General features: G+C 44.3%; 1 protein-coding gene across 2 annotated transcripts in view; it reads right to left on the bottom strand.

The window, feature by feature from the left end:
* The window catches only part of LPIN1 (lipin 1), a 105,406-nt gene that overhangs the window by 66,041 nt on the left and 12,725 nt on the right, over positions 1 to 26,640 (bottom strand). The window lies entirely within an intron of this gene.

Below are 26,640 nucleotides of genomic sequence, written 5' to 3'. Positions count from 1 at the left end.
AAACCACATGCTTTGTTTTTCCGTCATGTCTGAGGACAAGCCCAGTTCATATTCATTACATTGGTGGTAGGGGCCATTAATGGCTCCCAAGGGGTCAAGGAAGAATTGCCCCAAAGCAGGCACAGTATAGGGCTGCCAAAGGCATTTCAGTCCCCCTACAGGTAGCCCAGAAAATTAAAGGTGCAAAGTGATGTAAGGCCATCACTGTTCCACATCCTCCAAGTCTGCACTTTCTGTTCTGTGCCTAAAGGAAGCACAGCACAGACCTGAACCCTAGGACTCCGTCTAGCCCCAACACAAGAGTACAAGAGGATGAGAAAGGTTCCTGGCATCATCATCATTGACACATCCATCTGTGGCATTTAGCCTTACCTGTACTAAAGATCAAATGCAAAAATATAATTAATAGTTGCTGCTGCTTATTGCATAGTCCACTGCTTTTTCCCTGTCTTGCTCCACTGACCATTGTCTATGTAGGTGGGCTCACATGTGAATACTTAAACAAAGAAAAAGAAAAACACCTCTATCAAGTCTCCATCATCATAAAGACTAATGTGGTTCAATAAACCTAGCCCCTGTTCCAGCAGGGATTGATGTACCCACTTAACTTTCTGGACTGTGAGTAAAATCCTGAACCCATTGGTATCAGTGGCAAAACTATGATGGAACTTCTCACAGTGAATAAAGTTAAGTAGATGTGCTAGCATTTTCAGAATTGGAGCCTTATTTAGGGGTGCAAATAGCAGCTGTAAGCTTGGGCTCCGTCTACAGGGGTATTGTTTTTTATATTAGCACAGTAGGGTATCAACATTTGCAAGGGCTCAGTGTTGAGAACCCTGGTAAATACTGAATTTCGTGAATATGGAAGCCCCCAGCTGCCAGCGCTCCCTGCCCAGAGCTCCGGGGGAAGCAACGGCTGCTGCCCAGAGCCCCAAGGAAGTGGCAACTGCCTGCACTCCCTGCCCAAAGCCGCAGGAAAACGGCTGCTCACAAATAATTGAATTCATGAACCTTAGCTTTGCAAATAGTGAGACCATACTGTATAGAAAATAATAATTCCATGCATAAAGCATATTACTGCAGTAAAATGTGATAAAAATGAATAAATGTGTAGTCAGAATATTTAAAAGCCACCCACTTTGAAAGAGATCAATAGAAATGACAGAATCCACTAAAAAAGAAGGGGAAAGGGGACCGGAAGGAAAGGCACTAATCATATGGGATCCATAAATACAGTGCTAAATGAAGCTGTGCATATCCTTTAAAAGATTTTTCCATCAATATTAATTCAGAGCAAAATATAGCTGCGTTTGGAGCCTTTGTGAATTCTGTAAACATTCAAGTTCCCAAACTTCTGAGGCATGAATGCTTACACAAATTTATATTAATTTTGAACTCATATTATTTAGTTACACAACACTCAAAAGTGTGTTAGAAACCTTCCAAAGCAAATAAAAAGGCCGGATGGCCTGTCGTAAAGAACCTAATTTAGAAATGCCTAAGCAAGTAAGAACAACCAACAGTAGGAGTGAAATCAGAGACAGAAAAAGTTCACCTGCTTCTGATAGGTGCTGTTCTTAAAGGTTCCATTATAGAGGTATGTGTATTTTACACATACACACAGATAGATAGATAGAGATATTAGGGTAACACAGCCTCTGGGTGACAGGCAACAGGAAGATTGAAGCCCGTTTGACAGTGAGACAGGGAAAAGGGTCTGGCCTGTGGGCAAGACCCCTCATCAGCACAGGTGGAGCCTGACACTTTTCCTTCCCCTACTACATGTGGTGGTGGATGGGGGCTGCAACAGTGCACCCAAACCAAAGAAGCAGGAGGGGTCAGGTGCACCAGAAAGAGGCAAAGGAGACAGTCCAGGCCTCTCCCCATTGAATCTGATGGAACAGTAGGGCCTGAGTCCCTCCACCTTTCCCTCCCCATCCCTCAGCGGGACAATAGACTGCAGTGTGGCTGTTGGTCCCACTGACTGTCAAGCAAGCAAATCCCAGGACTCTGGTGATAGAAAAACTGTTGAGCCACTAGGTCTGCTGGCCTCTGCATGAAACCTGCTGCACACAGAAAGTGAGTTTTAACAGAGATTTGAGTGGGGAGAAGGCAGTGACTTGTCAAACAGCTCACTGGTATGTATAATAATACCTTGCACTTACAGAGGAACCTATTTAAGTATTACAACATGATGTTCAAACAACCTCAACCTCAGAACACCCATGTGAGACCTCATTTTCCAGGTGAGGAATCTGAAGCACAGAGAGATTAAATGATTTACCCAAGGCTACACATAAAGTCTGTGTCAAAGCTAGAAATGGCTGTCTTAGAAAACAGTCCCAGTGCCTTAACTCTAAAGTCATCCTTCTCCTGATGCTGTGAAAATATCTGATTAAAGCTCACTGTGAAAGTACTATAAAAATGATAGGAAGAAGAGTATGTGTTTAAACAGTGTGTAAAGAGTAAAAGACCCCACACAGCAATTACTACAAGGAATTTCAAACAAACAAACAAAAGAAAGCATGTATTATAGACAATAGAAGAAAAAGTGATAAATCCCATTTGTGATTTGGCTGATGATGTTTTTGCATGAAAGGAGAATACCAAAGTAAATAGTTTCAGTGAACTTCATAACTGCCCCCTACAAAAGTGGGAGCTCAGTCTTGGTCTGGCGGAGCCCTGTCCCTCTTTGAGAGGCACTGTCAGGAACACCAGGCCCTGTATCTTCTACCTCCTATTCTGGATAAAGGTTCTGCCATCCTTCTTGATTTCCCTCTCCTTTGGTACACTATATTTTCTTCTCAAGCTTTTTCTTCTCTGGGTTTTTGTTTTTTAAATTCTCTCTTGGTGTTACCCTTTTTCCTCTTGTTTTGCAGATCACCCTGTCCTATTTCCCCACTGTTCAGAAGGTTATATGCTGTGCAATATGAGAAATCAGCTTATGCATCAGTAGGACTAGGCTGCAGAGGCTCATGCTGCTGAACTGAGTTCTGCAAAAGTTGAAAAGTTTGAGTTGGCAAATGGCCACCCAGACACATAGCTCTGTCTAGAGGAATTGCGTGAGTGAGTGCCTGAGAGGCTACTGTGCAAACAGGGAGCTTGCATGGCAGATGACTGCCTAGTTCTTGACACAGAACCCCAGGAACAGGTATAATAGGGATGTTTCCAGAGTCATGCATATTTATCTAGCCCTACTATCTCCTTCTCTTCCCTAAACTTGTTGGACTAGTCTGGGCCTAGATAGCTTATAAACGCCTTTCAATTGAGTACAATTATTTTTAAAATAAGAAAATATCTGTAGTATTCATGGGTTCTCTTTACAGTCTGCAATATTGAAAAAAAATGTTCTTAATAAGTTAGACATGCCTTGAAGTAAACACATTTGAGACCACCTGTAGCAGGAATAGTAGTAGTTCATTAGTTGAAGCCAACAGTATGTTGCAATCCAGTGAAGTAATCATATAATAGTGCCAATGCCTTACAATTCAAATCCTATGAAAAACAAGCAAGCCCCATCCTGAAGACAGTCTGTGTATACAACTATATCAGTCACGTGGCAGTCTGGGATTCCTGCCAGTAGTTTAAGGGCACAGTTAAGTATTAAATGACATTCCCTGCACAAGTCCCTGCAGATAATGTAACTTTTAGATATGAAAACTATGCAGCTAAATGTTGTGGTTGAGTTTTACTATATTTTTTTTAAATCTTTATGTAAATGCTTGGCTAATTTCCATCCATCTTATATTTCAAAAGCATCTAATGCTGAACAAATTATACATGTATGTATGTATTTATATGAAAATTTAGTATCTGCCAAATGGCGTCTTGTTGGCTCTCCTGTGTCTAATGGTATTTGTTATAAACCCACCAACTAGCTTTCTTATTCAATAATCTGAGAAAATTAAATAGAGAGAAGTAAAAATAATTTTAAATAAGAGGTGCATCAGATTCTGTCTCCATTACACCAGATATAATTTTATTGATAGATCAGTTAGACTGATCACTTTCCCAGATAATTGGACCAACAACTGTTGGCCATGTATGCTACATTCACAAGCAAGTGAACAGTAAGCATACCCTAATTGGGGTTGACTATATTTATTAGAATAAGGTTCCAGTGAAACCACATTAGCACATGACTGGTTTCATTCTTATTGGAACTCATCAGATGTGCATAAACTGCTGTCTATAGCATGATTTGAACCCAGGATGCCTTTGTCATAGTCAAGGAAAATACCATATCTCTGTGGGTTCACAGCGTCAGTTGTGAGAACGGAGTACGTATAGATCAGTTAGATTGATTGCTTTCCCAGATAATTTTCTTGATCTCGTCAAGGAAGAATGATCTTGTGCTTAATGCAACAAAATAGGATCCAAGAGCTCAGGATTCTGTTTCCAGCTCCTCTTCTGAATTCCTCTGTGACCTGGGGCTTGTCATGATCTCTGTCTTTCAGTTCCCAACCTCTGAAATGGCACTAACACTCCTCTATCACTTAGTGTGGGGGGAGAAGAAATTGTGAGTATAAATTGATTAATGGGCCCAAGAAAAGCCTACACATCAATGTTGTAGAGTACTGGAGGTATGACAAAGCAGAATTTGTCCGAGTGGCCCTCATCTTGCTGTCTTCTACGGTGGTGTCACTGAATGGCTTTAATGCCTAGCCCTATGGAAAGCATATTGCAGTAATCCAATCTCAAGGTGACAAAGACAGTGCTAATGGTAGCACAGTCCTCATTCTAAAGGAAAGGCTGCTACCCTCTTACCTCTGCAGATACAGCAGTGTGGGGCAAGAACTTTTGACCACTGTTCTTCTCCAGGGATTCTATGACATTCCCTAGTCATTGTTTTCAAGCTAGGTTCATATCAGGAAGAGTGTGATAGGAGAGGGAAATGAGATTGTCTAGCTAATGTCCTATGGCATGCAGGCCACTTCCAATATTTAACGCATCTCAACATATTTATATCACAGTAAACTCGGATACCTGGTTCTTTGCACTGTGTTCATCTTCTAGTAGTTCCTTGTCCTTAGGCCAGATTTGCATCAATTTTTCCAACCTTCGTCCTTTTTTATAACCCCATTTTAGTCACTCTCATAGAAAATGATCAAAAGGTTAGCTAACACATATGTGAATGGCATGTCTGTTCATGTCCGATAGTCAGTGTTTCTTCATCATCCCGTAATCATATTGGTTACACAGTGATTTTGAAGATGCACCTTAATTGGCTGGCTTAATACCTTCACTGCTATGTCCATCTGCTTGCTTCTTGGCTGCCATTTTAAACAGTGGCATCACTAGAATGCTACTGCATACCAGGAATATTTGGCAGTGCAGGAAACGAGTGATCTACACGTTCAGAACAAGTAGCTGGTACTACAACTTTTTAAATCCATATGAACTTTTTGCCCTGGCTCACTCATCTCTCAATAACTTTAAATTTGTTTTTACAGTTTTCCAGGCCTCGGAGCCTTCTCCACCTTCCTCCAACATGCACTCACCTCCATTCACATACATGCATATGTCCACTCACACACACAATGCTGCCAACCCTTTCTGTAAACTTTGGGGAGTACAGAGAAGAAAGAGATGCAGAGCTACTGGCAGAGGATTAGCCAGTGGTGGGAAGAACTCCCAGATCTGGGGAAAGAAGACAAAGCAACCTCAGTGAGGTAGAGTAGGGTGAAAATGACAACAAACTACATGATACAGGTCATCTCAGAAAAGGTTGTCTTCTGCAAGTCATCTGATGCAAATCAGTGAATGGGACTGTTCCTATAGTAACAGAGAGATAGCAGTGTTCCCAATCACAGTAGTCTTCTCTGTACAGATTCTGGATCAGATTCTCAATAGGGATTAGTTGGTACAACACCACTGAAGACAACAGGACCACACCAATTTATACCTGTGGAGGATCTCGCCTTAGGTAGCCAACCTGGAAAATATATTTCTTTTCCCTGTGCTATTTTAGAAACAATGTGAACAAAATTCCCCTACTAGTGGCAGTTACATCAAGGGGTGAGTTTGACCTGTGCCTTTGAGACACTGTAGAAGTTAAAGCAAGACATATTCAACAAGTAGCAGGTGATTAGGCACATACATCCTGGTCAAACAGGCCAGACAGCTGAGTTAAACCTTGATCCATCTTTGTGTTTACAAGCTTGAGAGAATGGTTTGTGACATCCCCAGGCATCAGAACATCCAGGTGTAACAAAAAAATTCATTACTGTAAAGCCAATCTTCAGCTGAACTTGTCATGAAATAATGCAGTGCACTGTTTATGTATTCATTCTCTGGTAAATGTGATCGGAGACAAACCGCAAATGCCTTGTGCATGCTTGGTGGGGGCATGTAAAATAAGAAAAAGGGCATTTTTCTACATTCATCTGTTCTTATGCAAATCTAGCCACGAGTTTCTCAGGAGCAAAACAACATGAGGCTTTGTTTCACACAAGGAAAACCTGAACAAGCCTTTCATTTTGTGAAGGGGGTTCTTTGTCATTATGTCAATTGTACACGTTCCCATCATGCAGTGTAAACATTATGCAGGCACATATGAGGTAATGGGCCAGATAAGAGATAGAAAGAATGAGTGTGGGACAAGCTGCTCAAACACTCTGTCTCTTTCGTGGTAGCATTTTAACAAGAGTTTTCCTATTTATTTCCTAATCACTTTGGTCTGGTAGTGATGTTCCCTGTGGCCTGTCAGAAGAGCATTTTTTAGCTAGCCTCAGATATGACAGCTCATAATGTGCACTAGTAAATACAGTTTCCTATATCTCCCACACTCTCAACCAGAAAATGGATCCAGTAAATCTTAGGTTGTAGACATCTAGGCCATGCCGCTGCCCTCCTGGCCTATCTAAGGATCCTTCCCAGTGTTCCCAGATATCCCACCACCTTTCTTGTTTCTCCCGTGGCCACAAAAAACACCCTGCTTAGGTTAGAACCTAGGAAAACTTAAAAGCTTGAAGATAAACTGAGAAGAAACATTTTAAAAGAGAGAGAGAGAGCATGTGTGTTCATAAAATGGCTTAGAAAGCAATTTACATTTGATCTTAACCAAAAACAAGAAGCAAGCCAACTGTGTAATATGATGGATGCATTTCTGTCGTTACAACTATGCACTGTGCAATGCTATTTCTGAGAACTGATATGAAGCAATCAAAATACACAACAGCTCTACTGACTATTAAACCATACACACAATAACAGGAAAACCTCTGCACTTGTTTGCGAAAACTCTCAGCCAAAAGCATTTCAGTTCATAGGAGAGAGGTGATACGAATGTACTATCTGCAAACATGAGTATGTTTTGCAAAGCTTTTCAAACATGTTAGTAAAATGCCTGGAGAAGAATATAGTGAGGGAAACAAAAGAATCACAGATGCACGTCCTGAGGTCTTTACCTTCTTTGTCCGTGTATGCAAAAAAACTCTATTGAAAATTGAGGAAACATAAGTAACAGGCTACAGTTTTCCTGAACTGCAGGACAGAATAGTGGGAAGTGAATAGCAATGAACACCAACGTTCTTGCAAAACAAAAAAGCAGTCCAGTAGCACTTTAAAGACAAACAAAATAATTTATTAGGTGATGAGCTTTCGTGGAACAGACCCACTTCTTCAGATCATAGCCTTACCAGAACAGACTCGATATTTAAGGCACAGAGAACCAAAGATAGTAATCAAGGTTGATAAATCTGAAAAATATTATCAAGGTTAGCAAATCAGAGAGCAGATGGGCAGAAGTGGGGGCTGGGGGGAGTCAAGAATTAGATAAAGCCAAGTATGCAAAAGAGCCCCTATAATGAGCTAGAAAATTCCTATCCCTGTTCAAACCACGTGTTAATGTGTCGAATTTGAATATGAAAGAGAGTCCAGCAGCCTCTCTTTCCAAACTGCTGTGAAAATTCCTCTTCAGTAAAATTTCAGGTCATTAACAGAATGGCCCACTCCATTCAAGTGCTGGCTGACAGGTTTGTGAATGAGGATTGTTTTTATGTCTGTTTTATGCCCAGTCTTTGTCTAAGAGAGTTTGAAGTCTCTCCAATATACAAAGCATCTGGGCATTGTTGGCAAATGATGGCATATATGATGTTAGTTGAGGAACATGGGGATGTGCCCGTGATTCTGTGAATAACCTTTTTAAAAGTTCAGTGATGGTATCTCCAGAATAGATATGTGGACAAAATTGGCAACGGGCCTTGTTGCAAGGAAAGTTCCAGGACTGGTGTTCCTGCGGTATAGACTGTGGTTGTTGGTGAGAATCCTCATAAGGTTGGGAGATTGTCTGTAGGAGAGAATAGTCCTGTCACCCTGGACCTTCTGGAGTGTGGCATCCTGATTAAGGATAGGTTGTAGGTCTTTAATAATGCATTGCAGTGGTTTGAGTTGGGGGCTGTAGGTAATGGCCAGTGGTGTTCTGTTATTGGCCTTTTTGGGCCTGTCTTGGAGTAGCTGGTCTCTGGGTATTTGTTTGGCCCTGTTGATTTGTTTTTTTATTTCTCCTGGTGGGTAATTCAGGTTTATGAATATTCGGTAAAGATCTTGTAGTTTTCGATCTCTGTCACTAGGATCAGAGCAAATGTGATTGAACCTAAGGGCCTGACTGTAAACAATGGATCTATCTGTGTGTGCAAGATGGAAGCTAAAAGCGTGTAGGTAAGTATAGCGATCAGTGGGTTTCCGGTACAGTGTGGTACCAACCAGGCCATCCTTGATTTGTACTGTAGTGTCCAGGAAATGTATCTCTCACGTGGAGTAGTCAAGGCTTACGTTGATGGTGGGGTGCAGATTGTTAAAGTCTCTGTGGAATTCTTCTAGAGTCTCTATACCATGGGTCCAAATCACAAAGATGTAATCGATGTATTGTAAGTAGAGGAAGGGAAATAGGGGACGAGAGCTGAGGAATCGTTATTCCAGGCCAGCCATAAATATATTAGCACATCGTGAGACCATGTGGGTGCCCACAGCAGTTCCACTAATCTGGAGGTATAAATTGTCCCCAAATCGGAAATAATTGTGCGTGAGAACAAAGTTACAGAGGTCAGACACCAGACTGGTTGTGGTGACATCAGGGATGATATTCCTGATCACTTGTAATCTGTCTTCATGTGGAATATTAGTGTACAGAGCCTCTACATCCATGGTGGCAAGGATGGTTCGTCAGGGCGTTTTGTCATTTCCTCAGGAAGTCAGTGGTATCTCGGAGATAGCTGAGAGTGTTGGTGGCATAGGGTTTGAGGAGGGAGTCTACATAATTGGATAGACCAGTGGTATAGGTGCCACTACGGGAAATGATAGGATGTCTGGGATTTCCAGGTTTGTGGATTTTGGGAAGTAAATAGAATAATCCAGGTTGGGGCTCAGATGGTGTGTCTGAGTGAACAAGGTCCCAAGTAGCATCAGGGAGTTCCTTAAGCAGTTGTTGTAATTTATTTTGGAATTCCAAAGTGAGATCAGCAGAGAGAGGTCTGTAAAATTTGGTGTTGGAGAGTTGTCTGGCTGCCTCCTGTTCATAGTCTGACTTATTCATGACAACAGCACCCCCTTCGTCAGCTGGTTTGATTATAATGTCTGGGTTATTTTTGAGACTGCCTGTAACTTCCCAGTGTGGCCATTTCAGACTACATGTGGACTAAATGATTCCTATTTCTTGTTAACATGGTTTTGTTCAAAGGGGCCGATGGTAATCACTAATTACGACACTTTTCGTTTACACCCTCAGGCTACAGTTACACTACAGCAATCTGTCCACAGCAGTCACTGTCAGAAGAGATTTTCCAGCAAAACTTATGTCGACAGAATGTGGTCACACCCAAAAGTCAATCAGAAGAGCACTTTGCTCTGTCGAGAGAGTGGACTGTGCGGGCACTCTCTCAACAAAACAGGCTCCTGGAAGCACAGCAGGCAGGGCTGCCCATTGTCCCGGACACCCTGTTTGTTGAGAGAAAACCCTCCAGAGCATCCACACAGGTTTTTTGTTGACAGATCCTGTCAACAAAAGGTGCTCTTCCTCATCTGGGAGAGGCAGAAGGTTGTTGGTGAAAGTTCACTACATAAATCTTGCACAGATATTCATCGATGAAACTGATTATCGTAATGAATTGGCATGTAGTGCTGTGTCCATACTTGCCTTTTGAGAAATATCTGACCATTTGTTTGTCAAGTGTGCAACTCCACATGTGGTCAGGACAGCAGGAGCCTTAACCCTGGTCTACACAGGTTGCAATTTCAGAATAAGGCCCCTTATTTTGAAATGACAAGCAGAGCGTCTGTAACCCCCCACAGCCGAACTCGAACCTGGGACCTCACAAGCTTAATGCATGAGCCTGTACAGTTTGAGCCAAAAGCATGCAGGCTCACAGCTAAGGCCATGTCTACACTAGATAAAGTAAGTCAACCACAGATACACAATTCTAGCTAAGGCAATTGCGTTGCTACAATCGACTGATCTGTGCTTGGGTGTCCCTACTGAACAAGGTCGATAGGAGAGTTTCTCCTGTCGACCTCCCTTACTCCTTGTGTCTTGTAAGAAGTACAGAGGTCAACTGCAACTCCTGAGAGGTCAATTTTGTGTGTCCCGACTAGATGCACAAAATCGAAACCTGGAAGATCAACCCTGAGCAGGTCGATCTTCTGGACTAGTGTAGACATAACCTAAGGCCATAGAGGAGAGTCATTCTTTCTTGCTGTAAGTGGTCTATGTGCCACTACATGGGTCAGTGAATCACACCCACTAGGTGTGTTGGTTGCGTGTCCATGCTACCATGCTCATTATTTCAAAATAACAGGTTCCTTATTTCGAAACCGGTACTTCCGCAGCCCATGAGGAGCATGAAGCAGGCCACCAGCTGTCCCCGCATCCTGTCTCCCTCCAACTTCCCCTCCTAGGCTCTGACAGGGCCCCAGAACCCAGGGCAGTGGGACCCCTACAGAAGCTGGGGTCTCCCAAGACTCCTGGAGCCTACTTCCTACATTCCATGTTCTGTTCCCATTCCATCCCCTGTTGTATGTCCCCACAATAAAGAGTACTGTTGTTCCATACATGCTGGCTTTAGTGTTTGCTCAGGGGGAGGGAGGAGCATGGAAAAGGAGGGGTGGAGGATGACCGGCACACAGGGACTGCAGGGGACCCTTCTAGAGAGGCATGGGGGGAAAGTCTCTGAACTGGCTGTGAATGAAACCTTCCTTCAAGGCCCTTGATGTCTAGCTGGCACTTGTATCCGGTTGCTTCTACTACCTGGCCAGTGAAGCCTACCACATATAAGGCTTATTAGTTTAATTTAAGGTTCTCTATATGTATTAATCCAGTGCAGTTAATTTAGTACATAGTTGGCGTAACCCAGAAAATGGCTACCTTATTTTCTTGTTATACTCCATTTTGCAGTAACCACAGGAGACCTGCAGAGTTTGCAAGAATTAGCTTGGTGCAAGAGATTTTTCTGTTTTCCCCTATATTTTGACCCCTAGATACACTCATCCCTCATTAAACAAGTACTTTACTAATGAGAACTCACTTAAACAAGGGACACATTTACTTATCTTTGTTCGCTATACGCGTGAACTCCCCCTGCTAATACGAGCCTTAACCCTGCCCCGCAGCTCCAACCTGCTGCAGCCTGACCCCGCCTCTGCACCCCACAGCCCCAACCCATGGCAGCCTCACCCTCTACCTGGCAGCCCCAACCCGCGGCAGCCTGATTCCCTCCCCGCAGCCAGCCCTGCAGCAGCTTGATCCCTGCCGCTGGCCCCGTGGCCCCAACCAGCAGCAGCCTTAATCCTCCTGCTGGCCCACAGACTGGCCCTGCAGCAGCCTGACACCCCCACCTCCACTGGCCCCACGGCAGCCTGACCCCCTTCCCTCGGCCAGCCCTGCAGCAGCCTGACCCCCCACTCTCCTCTGCTCCATGGAAGCCTGATCCCCCTCCACCCGCACCTCCACCAGCCTCACAGACCAGCCCCGCAGCAGCCTGACCCCTGTGCCAGCCCCACAGCCCCAACCTGCAGCAGCCTTAACCCACCCCACCGTCCCCCTGGACTGGCCCCGTGGCAGCCTGACCCCCGCTTCCCCTCCCTGCCAGCCCAGTAGATCTAACCTACCACAGCCTGACCCCCGCCCCACCAACGGACCACACACCCAACCTTCAGCACCTGAAATACCCACTCACCCCACGGACTCAGCCAGCCACCAGGTTTTAACCCTCCCTCCCACTCATGGCCCCAAACTGCCCCCAGCCTTTAACCTTTTCCAACCCCCCAACCCAAGGTTCACTTACCTTTCAAAAGCAGCACCTCCTGCTGCCACTCCTTTGCCGAGCTCTACGAACCAATCAGAGATATTTACATGTATTTTAATGAAAATTTAGTGTCCCTCTTACGAGTTTTTGCCTACGAGCACAAAGTTGGGAACCAATTGTGCTCGTAGAGTGAGGGATGCGTGTACAAGGCAAAATGGTGATTCAAATCAGTACAGGGCCCTATATCTAACTGACAAATCATACTCTTTAGCCACATACCAGCTTAAAAAAGGGATGTTTATTATGGAGAGCATGTGTCAGAGATCACTACCATGCAGCCTATGGGTCGCACCCATCCTCTTATTGGGAGAAAGTAAGGCAAGAGTCACCAAGGTGGTATTTCTGAATACTTTCACCCTTTTCTCAAAACTTATGCATGAAGCCATACATCACACCTCACGCATATTCAAGATGACACCTCAAATGAATGTCGCCAGTCACATCTATGTACCCCATTAATTCTTAGGGTGCCAATGCCTAATTTAGCATTAGGAAGGTGGGGTTAAGAAGATGTGAAAGGGACCATAATGCCCCATGGCAAGTGGGAAAAGTAGGCTTATAAGAGACTCATAAGAGGCTCCTTGAAGGGCTTCTAATATTCTTGACACACTTTAATTTCTTTTGTCTGGTATGGGCTGTCTCTTTTTCTAACCTCAACCTCCTTGTCCTACTATCATATGATCTCCTCTCACTGTCCATGAAGCAGAGCAGGTCTCGAGTCCTAGGATCCTTGGGAGGGAGTAAGTATTATACTTTATCAAGATACAACCTGTAATAACTGTAATTCAACCCATAAGCACTGTGCTGTGCTGAAATAGTGAAAAGGTATTTAATCTGCAAGTCTATATTGGCTCTCTCTATTATTCAATATCAACCTGCTGTGAAAGAAAAATAAAGAAAAGTCTTGTTAAATTTACTTGTATAATCACTGGGAATACCAGGACTACCTGCAGTCCCAGAGCATTTCTTGCTCTGTGGTGTTTAAAGTGATCAGGGTGTAGGTTCAGGCCTTTAATCTTCAAGTCTGATTGGCAGACCTAACATATATTAGTAACTCCTTCGAAATATCCTTAAATCCCTGGTTACACCAGAGATTCAGCCTCAACCCCTGCATCCTGGCAAGAATGCCTTCCTCCTTTCTCTCTCCTATGTTGTACAGCGCACAATAGGCCATCACCACGAAGGGTATGTAGCACTCACTTAGGTCCATGAGGGTTAGAAGACTCCTGAACCTCCTCTTCAATTAGCCAAATGCACATTCCACAACTATGTAGCACCTGCTAAGCCTGGTGTTGAAGTCCTCCTTGTTGGGGTCCAGGCTGCCTGTGCAGGGCATCATGCACCCGAAGAGCAAGGTAGGTTGTATCTCCCAGGGTGATGATGGCTTGTCCACTTCCCCAACTCTGATGGTGCAGTCAGAGAAAAAAGTGCCGCTGTGCATCTTTTGGAAGAGGCAGGAGTTCCAGAAAATGTGGGCATCATGCGCCTTTCCTGACCATCCAATGTGGATGTCAGTGAAGCAGCCTTTGTGATCCACAAGGACCTGCAGCACCAGGAAGAAGTACCTCTTCCTATCGACATAGGCTGAAGTCCAGGAATTGGGGGCCAAGATGGGAATATGTGAACCATCTGTGTTCCCATTCCCTGCCCCACAGTTGGGGGACCCCAGGGCAGCAAGGCTGTCCATGTTGGCATCCATAATTTTTCATAGTGACAACCCTCCATGGTTGATGGCCTTGGCCACCTCCAGGAGCACAACCCTGATAGTGGATTTCCCCATGCTAAACTGGTTCCTGATGAAGTGGTAGCTGTCTGGCCTGGTGAGCTTCCACAAGGCAGTGGCCACGCACTTCTGGATGGGAAGGGCAGGTCTTGTGCAGATGTTCTGTCACCTGTTGGCAGAGCTACAGGAAGGTGGCCTTCCACATCCAGAAATTGTGTAGCCACTGCTGATCATCCTATCCCTGCAAGACAATGCAGTCCCCCCAGTCCAAGCTCATATCGCACCACCAGAAGAAGCATTCCACAGTGTCCAGGGACTGGGGGGGCATGCTCAGCAGCAGAGGTATCGGCACTTGGATGAGAAGGGCCTGCAGACCCCACTGAGGTTCATCCTGCTGGAGCAACATGCAGGCAGATTGGCAGTACTGCACCATGAGGTGCAGCACATGGCCCATGAATGTAACAATGCTTTGCAGCTGCTCTGGCTCCCTGTTTTGCATACTGTGGCATCCTCAAGGGCAACCAGAGCACAGGAAGGCACATGCCCACTATGTCCCTTTCATGTCGCCTAGGGAGAGGCAGCGGTGGAGTGGTTTGTGAGATGTGGCAATGGACAGGTGCTCCTGGGAGCACACATTGCAGCTTGCCTGACCCACCAGCCACAGGATGTATCTGCCATAGTAGTGCCCCCCCCGCCCCCCACCGAATGCTTCTGGGGCTCTAAGTCCAGGGCAGGCTTTATTCAGTGCAGACACACTATTTTGAAATAGTTGTGCCTTATTTCAATGCTGCCCTATTGTGTGGACACACTATTTTCAAAACATTTCAGGAGTTACTAATGTGAGTTTAGCTGTTTCGGAATAATGTAGACATGCCCATAGAGAAGAACAACAGTTGCAATTTGGTATTTCAGTGACCTTGCCACCTACAGCTGCTCAATCTGGCCTTAGTAGTCATATCAGAAAAAAAACACAATGACAAGTGATGCCTTGTGTATGTTAGTGCTGTGCTCCACTCGCCGATCGAGCCGTGACAGAGATGATAAAGCAGTGCCAGATTGTAAGTAGTTGGTGTAGCTAAGGCCAAATTGTGTCACATGAGATACCTGGCTTTTTGAATATCTTTGAACCTTTTACTCTCTAGGTTTGGGTGCACCATAGAGATGATCTGTCTGGACTCCTAAAGCATATTGCAGCTAGCCGGAGAGTGGCTTTGGTGACTAGACCAAAAATCTACTTTCCTTGCCAGATAATCGTGGCCACAGCGTCTACTGTCGGGGGAGGGGGAGGGCATATTAAGAACATAAGAACATAAGAACATAAGAACATAAGAATGGCCATACTGGGTCAGACCACAGGTCCATCAAGCCCAGCATCCCATCTGCCGACGGTGGCCAATGCCAGGTGCCCCAGAGAAGGAGAACAGAAGACAAGTGATTTATCTCCTGCCATCCATCTCCTGCCCTTGTTATGAAGGCTAGGGCACCATACTTTATCCCTGGCTAATAGCCATTTATGGACCTGACCTGCAAAAATTTATCAAGCTCTTTTTTAAACCCTAATAGAGTCCTGGCCTTCACAGCCTCCTCGGGCAAGAAGTTCCACAGGTTGACTGTGCGCTGTGTGAAGAAAAATTTCCTTTTATTAGTTTTGAACCTAGCATGTGTTATGTTATTAGCATGTGTTATGAAATCATGAAGGCCTTTGGGTTTTGCAATTAAAGGGAACACCCACTCTCAGAGGAATACAAGAGTAAACAACTCAGTGAAAAAACAAACACTTACTAATACTCCGTGCAAATATGATCTATTTTTAAACTACCTCAGTGGATAGAGAGGCTTAAAAAAAGGAAGACGGCAAAAATACTTGCTTAACCCAAGCTCTGTAATATTTGTGTCATTTTGTTCTTTCCTTATGTAATACCAACAGTATAATCCTCCTTATCTGAAGAAATTCAAGCAGAAAGAAAACACAGAGATCAAATTGCTCCTGTGTCATTTCCTGCTGATAAAAGAGGACCATACTTTTGCACTCACTATTATGATGAGGCCAAAGATTTCATGATACTGGCAAAAAAGTACTATAAATTCCGTGGATATTTTTAGCTGTGCCTAAATTTGCTATTGTTAAAATTAGTCTAACTGTTCACATTGTCACTGGTGCTCATAATACAAAGTATCCAGTATATTCTTGTAAAGAATTTAATATAAAGAACTTGATTTTCAACTTCTATCAGTCTACATCCCCCCGTTCAGCAAGGTGCCCAACTTTAGCTACCTCGTTAATCTCATTAACTTCAATGGGGAAAATCATGTGCTTAAAGTCAGGCAGGGGTTTAAGTGTTTTGCTGAAGCTGAGCTTTAAGCAGATGTAACTTCATTACAGGCAAGGGACTGACACTGCAGTAAATGTGATGTAAGTGACCTGAGCAGCTGGGCCGGACATTAGCTTCATTGGTTTGGCCAATGAAGGTATCAAAGGGCACCATGCTGCAGAAACACTAACTGTGGTACACTTGATGAGGCTTTGCCCCACATGGTCTCACAAGGTTCAAGAGGGCAGAGTACTCAATCCCCTCGATAACCTAAGAGCGCCAGTAGGTCCTACTGGCACTGTATCCACCCACCCAAGTGTCTGGGGACATGAGGTACCAGTGTCAGTCTTGCATCAACCAGCCCAGCTTTTACCCTTTCCTTCCTCCAGTCCCCACCTCACAGTTGTGGTCAGGATCCTTTAGCCCCTACGAGTAGGGGTGTCTGTGCTTGAAGGTTCCCTACATCCCACCATTCAGTCAGGCTCTTCAAGACCTATGGAGGTGTGGCAGGATTAAGTGAATCAGAATGGGGATTAACACACTATTACACAAATACTGGTGCCGCCCATAGCGCAACCTGTGACAGAAACACTTCTGGCTCAGTGTGTGACATATCTTCTGTAACATCCCACTACTTATTTTTCCTGACACTATGGCCCTTTTGCATTTCCGTGCTCTGCATGTCTCCTCTTTGCCCCTCTCCCAAAGCCTGCTCCCAAGGTGTGGGCATCGTCCTTCAAGATACTGAACTTGCCCTCACTGAACAGCACAACAGGATGAAGATGACAAACGGGGCAAACAGAACATGAAAGTCAGTGCAGATAGTTAAAATGCAGTTGGTTTTCACCCTTCTAATTTTAAGAGCACATCACCAGTATGCTGCTTGCAGAAGAAAGAAAAAAATCAGCCAGTGAGGCTTATGTGCTATTTTATTGTTATTGGTCCCTGAGACCTATTCAGGAGCCGGGACCACAGTGGGATGGGCAAAATACAAACAGATCAAAAAGGCTGTCCCTAGCTCTCCCTTCTGTGTAAGTCCCACTGTCAAAGGAAGTTGGACAGACACACTGAGAGACGTACAAGTACACAAATGACTGCTGCTGGTCAAGTGACTAGCCCCACTGAGCCAGCAGTTTTCTAGCCAGCTGCATTCAGGGTGTGATAAGAACTGGGCAGTCTTTCCAGGCTGCAGCCTGACCCCTGAAACATGGAGAGTGCTGAAGTTGAAAAGTTTACTTGAACCCATGTGTTCATGCCTGGCATGTACTATTCTCTTGCTGTGAGTCAGTGAAGCCATCAGGTGACATGTGCTCACTGGCACGGGATGGGTTCTGGTTACACTCAGGCCGATTCAAAGGAGAAAAACAAGCCAGCGTCAAAACGAATCACCCACATTACTGAGCAAGTTGTGGCTGTGTTTCTCAATAGGTGGAAACTGACATCATCAGTTCAAAGAGAGAAGCAGCTCCTCTGATGCATAAGAACATTGCAGTAGGATTTCCTAATGAATTAATTTTATTTAGTGTCTGGCAGGCGGCGCCACTTTAGTAGCACATAATTCTGACTCAGAAGATTAAAAGAGACTCCCTGATGCTGATAAAAGGTGTGGGGATGGGGAAGGGAGTCACCTTTAAACTGATTGGGCCAGAAAAAGGTGCCCTGGAACTGTATAGCACATCTTTGGTGTAGGAAGAAAGATGTGGCTTTTCATCACCTTTCTGTCCCTCAGTTCCTATGGCTATCACAAGACGGTTCAGTCCAGAGCACACCTTAGGACTCTTCAAAATTACATTAGCTTGTAATGGCCCTGAGTCATTATGTCAGTCAGGTTCATCAGTGCACAGCAAATATACTCCAGCTTCCCTCCTTCTCCATCTGCCTGGAACACCTCCCTCACTCCAGGGAGATTTGGGCAGTTTAAGCAAAAGAGTCAGCTAAGCCAGGTTTGTGTCACTCAAGGATCCCTGCCTGTCAGGAGAAGCTTCAGCTGCCCAGTTAGGACTGGCATGACAGGAGACAGGGCTAGGTTCAGGCCATTGCTAAAGCTGATGAGGATTACAAATGATTTACAGGAATTCAGCTCTGCACGGTACTGCTGAATGAAGCATAGCAAAGGGGGCGATAAAGAGCTATTTTGCAAGAGCAACGGTAGGTAGTGGGAGCAAGCACTCACTTCCATTTCCTTAACAGATGAGAGCACAAAAGCAGTGGATCCATGTACATGCTGCTGTCTTACTCTAAATCCCACAGAAATCACTAAATATTGGGCTCCATGGGTGGGGAAGGGGTACTAGGCATGACTGCATTGGCTTCCTGAGCCATGCAGGGAGATATATGGATATCTGAGTTCAGCTGGAACTGGTTTTACCAGTGTAACTCATTCCTCAGTTACCCAATGCATCAAGAAACACTCATTTAGAGCCTTATCCAGTTCCCAGTGGTTTGAATAGAAGTGTGGATCAGGGCCTTGGTTCTCAACCTATGGCCCAATCAACACAGCCATCCTCAGGGCCATATAGATAGTACCGGATGTGGCCCACAATGTTAAATAAGTAGAGGACCAGTGTATCAGACCCTTAAAGGGGATCACAGGAATTGACAACAGCAGGGGAAAGCAGGGGAAATTTGCTCTTTCCAGATCCAAGCTGCCACATGAGCCAGGCATCAGGGCCTGCCTCTGACCTTTGGCAAATCACTGATAAAGTTTGTAAATGACACATGTAGAAATGAGAGGCTTGGTGTAAGGCTAAAGACAATAGTCAATGCTTTGTTAACATACGGCAAAGCTAAAGGCCTCAAGCCTGAACAACAGTAGGTTAAAGCAAAAACTGTGCTAGGTAGATTCTACCCACAGGAATGCAGCGAGAGACAGAGCTGATGAGTCACAGGGCTAAAAGCACATAAAAACACCTAAAAGCACCCAGAGCTAGGCACTTAGCGATACACATAAATACATCCTGCTTGGTACCATGCACTCCCCATACTCTCCCCATAGATAACAGCTTAGCACCAGGTACATTCCAACTCAAGTTCAGGAACAAGTTGTAATGACAGCATGATGGATCGTGTTGCTTTGATGGCACCACCATTATCCCCCAAGTTAATGGGTAGATCTAGTTACATTAAGGGGTGTCAGTGTATCACAATGAGGGGGTTGTAACTGGGTATGTAACTTGTTTATACATGTGTATAAAAGTGTGCATAACAGGGTCAGTGTCGAGCAACCTAGGGGATGACAGAGCCCCCTTGCCATCAACTGAGTCGCGTCCCGTCCATTGTCACGGCGTATGCATGTATCTATGTAAACTGTTGAGTCATATTGGAGACTCATGAGGGTGTTGGAGACCATATGTCAACAACAATAAACCTCCAGTGCCTTCGTACCTCACTTGATTTGTGGTCCTTGGGGGCTCTTGGAAGTCTGCAGTGTTGACTAACTGCAAGGTCTACACTGTTGTCCAAAGAGAGCACACACACATGCAGCCAAAGTGATTAACATGAAAGGGAGCAGATTGGACATCTGAGTACCATTCCAGTAGAGATGCCCGACCTCAACACAAAATTTGGGGGAATAGTAAATAGTTGCAAGGCCAACAGGCCCAGCCCCTCGGCAAGAGGATATGAACCTGCAACCTTACATAAGAACATAAGAATGGCCACACTGGGTCAGACCAAAGGTCCATCCAGCCCAATATCCTGTCTGATGACAGTGGCCAGTGCCAGGTGCCCCAGAGAAGGTGAACCAAAGACAATGATCAAGCGATTTGTCTCCTGCCATCTGTCTCCAGCCTTTGACTAAAGGCTGGGGGCACCATACTTTACCCTTGGCTAATAGCCATTTATGGACCTAACCTCCAAAAATTTATCGAGCTCTTTTTTAAACTCTGTTAGAGTGCTGGCCTTCACAGCCTCCTCCGGCAAGGAGTTCCACAGGCTGACTGTGGGCTGTGTGAAGAAAAATTTTCTTTTATTAGTTTTGAACCTACTACCCATTAATTTCATTTGGTGTCCTCTTATATAGTTCTTATATTATGGGAACAAGTAAATAACTTTTCAATATTCACTTTCTCCACACCATTCATGATTTTATATACCTCTATCATATTGCCCCTCAATCTCCTCTTTTCTAGACTGAAAAGTCCCAGTCTCTCTAGCCTCTCCTCATATGAGACCCTTTCCAAACCCTTAATCATTTTAGTTGCCCTTTTCTGAACTTTTTCTAATGCCAGTATATCTTTTTTGAGGTGAGGAGACCACATCTGCACGCAGTACTCAAGATGTGGGCCTACTATACTTTTATATAGGGGAAGTATGATATTCTTCGTTTTATTCTCTATCCCTTTTTTAATAATTCCTAACATCCTATTTGCTTTACTGACTGCCGCTGCACACTGTGTGGATGTTTTCAGAGAACTATCCACTATAATTCCAAGATCCCTTTGGGGCTAAAGCCCTGTGCCTCTACAGCTTGAGTTAAAAGTCAGCTGTCATTCAGCCAAGGCTGTAGAGGAGAGACTTCAATCTCCCTTGTTAGTGGTCTCAGTATCTCTGGGGTTATACAGTGAAGAGGACAGGCACAGATATAGAGCAATTGGAGTATCTTGATAAACTGCGAACAAGCAAACACTATTATTTAAAAAAATGGTGAACTATAAATACATACATCTGGGAACATAGCGTGTAATCCACTCTTGTAGGATGGGGGACGGAATGATTCAGAAAATGACTGGAGGACTATGGCAGATAGTCAACTGAACATGAGCTGTCGGTGCAACACTGTGGCCAAAAAGGGCAATGCCATCCTGGGATGCATGAACTGGAGAAGCTTGAGTAGGAATGCCAAGGTTATTTATCTTTGTATTTGGCAGTGCTGCAACCACTACTGGAGTACTGTGTCTAGTTCCAATGTCTACAATTCAACAGCGAGGTTGATAAACTGGAAAGGATTTAGGAGAGAGTCATGAGAATGATAAAGGGATTAGAAAATTTGCCTTACAGTAACAGAGAGATAACCAAGTTAGTCTGTCTCCTATCAAAAAAAAAAAAAAAGCAGTCATGTAGCACTTTAAAGACTAGCAAAATAATTTATCAGATGATGAGCTTTCATGGGACAGGCCCACTTCTTCAGATCTATAGCCTTACCAGAACAGACTCAATATATAATGCACAGAGGTCCAAAAATTGTTATCAAGGTTGACAAATCAGAAGAATTGTTATCAAGGTTGGCAAGTCAGACAGAAGAGCAGAAAGAGGGGGACACTGGGGTGGGTTAGGTCAAATATCAAATTATGTGAAAGAGTCCTTATAGCGGGTCAGGTAATTGCTGTCCCTGTTCAAACCACGTGGTTAATGTGTCAAATTTTAATATGAATGTTAGTTCCAAACATTCCCTCTGTAGATGGTTGCTAAAGTCTCTTTTCTCCAGAACACAAACTTTCAGATCTTTAACGGAATGGCCCAGTCCATTAAAGTGCTGGCTGACACGTTTGTGTATTTGGCGATTTCTCATGTCTGTTCTATGTCCATTCATTCCCTTTTCAACCCTTTTATGTCCAAAGTGCGAAGAGTGTTTGTACTTTGACCAATATACATAGTGTGTGGGCATTGCTGGCACATGATGGCATATATAACATTAGTTAAGGAATGGGAGAATGTGCCTCTGATTCTGTAATTAATGTGGTTAGGTCCATTGATGGTATCTCCAGAATAGCTATGTGGACAAAGTTGGCAACAGAGCTTCTTGCAAGGGAAAGTTCCAAGATTAGTATTATTGTGGCATAGCCTGTGGTTGCTAGTGAGAATCCTCATAAGGTTGGGAGGTTGTCTGTAGGAGAGAACAGGCCTGTCACCTAGGGCCTTCTGGAGTGTGGCATCATGATTTAGAATATATAATAAAACAGGGTTTCTGGGCACAGCTAGAGAAATCATTCCAAGGTACCTTTGCTTAAAATCCAGGCTACTTACAGCCCCAGGCTGGGATTTCCTTCTCACTAAGGAAAATCTAGTCAACCACAGCAGCACCTCTGCCAGTCCCACTGACCAGACAGAAGCTACACAAGCAAACCCACAGACTTCTCAGCTGCTACACCAGCCCGGACCAGCAACCCCAAGCTTAAGGTGAGAGGCTCTTAAGCCTGTGTCACCCAACACCAAACAGATTCTTCCAGACCCCAAAAGGGCCCAGCCCCAAATCCCAGTAAGTATATACTTGGATCTCACCCAAAGCAATATGCTCACCCATTCTTTATATCTAATATCTAACAAAAGAAAGAACAGGGCTAGAGAGAATTGTTAAAACAATACTTTACATGCACCAGTCATAACTACTGATGCAGGACAGTGATGTTATTTGCCAATTCTTGAAAGTCTCTGAAAGTTCAATTCAGGTTACGTAGATTCAGTTGTCAAAGCATTGTAGATCCAGCCTGCTGGGGTCCACCTGCTGGCACATGGCCCCTTGGAGACCAAAAGATAAAGGATCCAAGGTGGACACTGCTAAGTCCACAGCATGGCTCTCTTCTTGTGCTGTCTCATGTCTTCAGGGACAAAGCCCCTTCTTTTTCCCATAGTCCCTTGAGGGTCTGTCCCAACCTGACTCAGGTGGGCTGTTGTGGCAAACTGCCATTGGATGAATTCCAAGAGACAGTTTCAGATTTCTGAAATGGACCTGTTTCTTTGTTTCAGCCCAGGTCACCTGACCAGTGGGCTGCACCCCGTTGACAGGTTCCAAGCATCTGGAATGTGGATTTGGTGTCTGAGCACCTGGTTTCTACCCTATTCTTCAGCCCAATGTCCTGGCTGAGGCTGAGTTCACACCTCCTATTGGGGAGCTTAGCACTCAACCATTTTCTAACACAGCTACAAAGCTAAAATTTATAACATTACCTACACATGATACAGTCGTATAAGTAGCATACGTAGATTTAGGGCATCATCAGCTTACATTAGACACCTCACACGACCCTGCCCTTGACACAATATTTGGGGCCAATAGCCACACTGGACATTAAAATGGTTTCCAGACCATAGGCCTTACAGTGATAGACTCCAGGAGCTCAATCCGTATAGTTTAAAGGTGGACTTTCTTCCAGTCTCTAAGTACCTACGTATCTTGTGATCCAGTGGCTGAAACTGGAAGCTAGATAAATTCAGACTGAGAATGAGGCATAACTTTTATTAGAAGGGGTAATTTGTTGTTGGGATAATTTACCAAGAGTTGGGATGCATTCTCCATCACTGACAATTTTAAAAGCTCTGCTTTTGGAATTTGGGAATGCTTCTCAGTTGAATTTTGAGGACTTAATTGGGAGTCAAATATTTACTGGATCTTATAAGGTCCCTAACAAAATGTTCTCTGATCTATCACCTTCCCACCCTCTAATCCATTCACTGGCTTCCTTTCCTTTGCAGTCTCAGATTCAAGGTCCACATCCTCACTTGTTAAGCAACCATTCTACACTGTCCTTCTCCCCTCCAGTTTTACTCAGACACTACTCTCTGATGCCTCCATTCTTAAAACTGCCTTTCTCCCAGAAGCAAAGTTAGGCTCCTATTCAGCAAAACACAAGCTCTTCTTTAGGAATATGAGCTCTCCCATTGACTTCAGTGGGATTACTAAGTCTCAGAGTAAACACACATGTAAGTACTTGGTTAAACTGGATCCTCAGCCCATAGTGTGCCTGTAAAAATGTTTCTTTCTCCTGAGTTGTCTCCCTCCCACTGCATAAAACACTGAGTATCTAAAACTGACTATTCTATTCCCCTTCTCTGTTAACCTATCACCCATTGGGCAAGCGTTGTCAGCCAGAAATTAGAAAGCTGATCTAGTCTTGTTCCTGCAGTCATTATATCTTGGTACAGTAAGTCTGCCAAACTTCTATTAATAAATAACCTCTTTCCCTCTCCCTGTGCTCCTTTCACACACACCCCTCCCCAGCCCCCAACTGAGTTATTCTGTGATAAAAGGCCAGACCCACTCCTCCTTTTTACTCTTTTTTATGCTTCACAGATTCTCAAGGACTACTTTCAACACAGCCTGTTAGCTCCTAATCAACCGAAATGTGTCAGTCATACACATTCTCTAACCAGCACACATAAGAGGAGGAGGACTGGTGAAATCAGTGGGATTACTCACATGAGTAAAGGTTACAGGATCGAGCACCTTATTTTTTCCAAAATGTAATGCGATGGCCAGAATATGTGCAAGTACCCAAAAACAACATAAGATTTGATATAAAAGGAATTGATGTATGTACACACAACAATAGAAAGACGGCTGCGTATATTTCAGGAAAAATATATTAATAGTTACTCATTAACCAAATAATTCCTACTCTAAGTCAGCTATTATAAGAATTATGAACAGCTCACAGAAACTTCGCTCCCTCTGGAGATTTCCTCTAGGGGTCTTTCAAACTCTGCTGGAGAATGTTTAGTACGCTCCTTTTACTCTGCTAACTATTCTCAAAGGATGCGTCTACACTAGACTCTTACTTTGAAGTAGTCTGCAGAGCATCTACACATGCTTTACCTTACTTCAAAGTTAAGTTTGAAGGAAGGAAGCTAACTTTGAAGTCCTTACACCATTCCTGGGAATGGAATAGTGCCCTACTTCGAAGTTTAAATTTCCAAGTAGGGAGGTGTGTAGTTGCTCTACACTCACTACTTCAAAATAAGAGGTCCGCCATGGTGGCGGCCACCCCAGAGCACAGACACACTCTGGCCAGCCCAGGCAAGGCTCCATGGTCCCTGCCAGCAGCCTGACAAGAAGCAGCTCCCTGGCAGCCCCAGACAGGAAGCTAAGAGCATGCCCCAAGCAGGGGCAGCACGATCTCCCCATCGGACTGCCCTTGCTCGAGGCTCCAGCCAGTGCCTGCAACCCCCGGCCACCATGGCAGCATGGCACGAACCCCTTGTCACTCCAGAGGCCCCAGATGACACATCTGAGGGCTTGCAATGCCCGGGCAAGGGGTGTGCCAAGAGGGGTCCCTCCTGGACCAAGGGGGAGCTGAAGGACCGCCTCGGTCTGTGGAGGGAGGAAGAGATCCTTCAGCAAGGCAGCACGCACCAGAGGAATGCAGAGGCCTATGACAGGCTGGCTAGTGGGCTTGCCGCCCAAGGCCACCCCAGCTGCACCGGGAGCAGCGTCCAGATAAAAGTAAAAGAACTGAGGCAGGGCTACTGCAAAGCCCGTGACGCTGCCAGATGTTTGAGGCATGGCCTATGCACTGCCCCCACTATAGGGAGCTGCATAGGCTCCTGAGGCCAAGGGAGGTGGCCCCCCCCCAGAGCATCTAGTGGACTTCGAAGTAAGTTCCTAGTGTAGACACACCCTAAGTGTTTTTACTCTGAAGGAAATGCACATCACAAAACATAACTGGGATTCTACTTAGTGGTCTGTGAAGCTCCACAGATTGAGTCAAAGATTTCCAACAGAATGTGCATCCCCCTTCAAAATTTTGTAGGGGTCTGCAAATGAAAAAGTGGCCAAAAACCACTGTGCTAACAGACAAGAAAAGTAACAGAGAGGTAGCCGTGTTAGTCTGTACTCCAACAAAACAAAACAAAACAGCAGAAATGTAGCACTTTAAAGACTAACAAAATGATTTATTTGGTAATGAGCTTTTGTGGGACAGACCCACTTCATGAAAGGGAAATTGACACTAGCCAGAAATACATGTGACCACTGGAGGTCGCTTTTGTTTCAGCGTTCTGGAGGTTTAGAGCACTGGTTTATCCATAGAGTGTTAAAAAAAAGTCAGACGGGTGCTTATGGAATTTTATCCAACCATGTTTACTTAATTCCAGGCCATGCTGGGACGCACAAATTTGTATTTTATGAATACTTTTTTTTTATAAAAAGGGTATTTTTTATCAAACCATTCCACATTTCAGGGATTTGGTATATAAATACATTGTTGCCTTGAAAGCCATTTTGAAATTTAAAAATTAATAAATAATATTTTAAATTCTAAGATACAATCAGTTTAGATCAGTGGTTTTCATTCTTATTTATTTGTGAAAACTGTCCAGTGTTGGTGTGGAACCCTTTGGAAGAATGTTGACCCCTCAGGTAGGTCCAAGGACCACAGCTTGAAAGCTACCGGTTTAGAGTAAAAATTGCTATCCGCTTTTCATGTACCTGGATCGGTATTGAAAGTCATTAATAAAATTGTAAATTCTCATGCTTTGCTTGTCCATCAAATATAACGCACGCATCTAACATTTAATTCAAATGCTTAAGTGCCATGCTGATGCCACCAATGAAGAAGAGAGGAAAAAGAGTAAACCAATAGCACAGTGTAGA

The sequence above is a fragment of the Carettochelys insculpta genome, chromosome 3 (genome assembly GCF_033958435.1).
Source record: "Carettochelys insculpta isolate YL-2023 chromosome 3, ASM3395843v1, whole genome shotgun sequence".
NCBI classification, from domain to species: domain Eukaryota; kingdom Metazoa; phylum Chordata; order Testudines; family Carettochelyidae; genus Carettochelys; species Carettochelys insculpta.
Note: the sequence above shows the minus strand (reverse complement) of the source record. Positions and strands in the feature narration are given on the sequence as shown.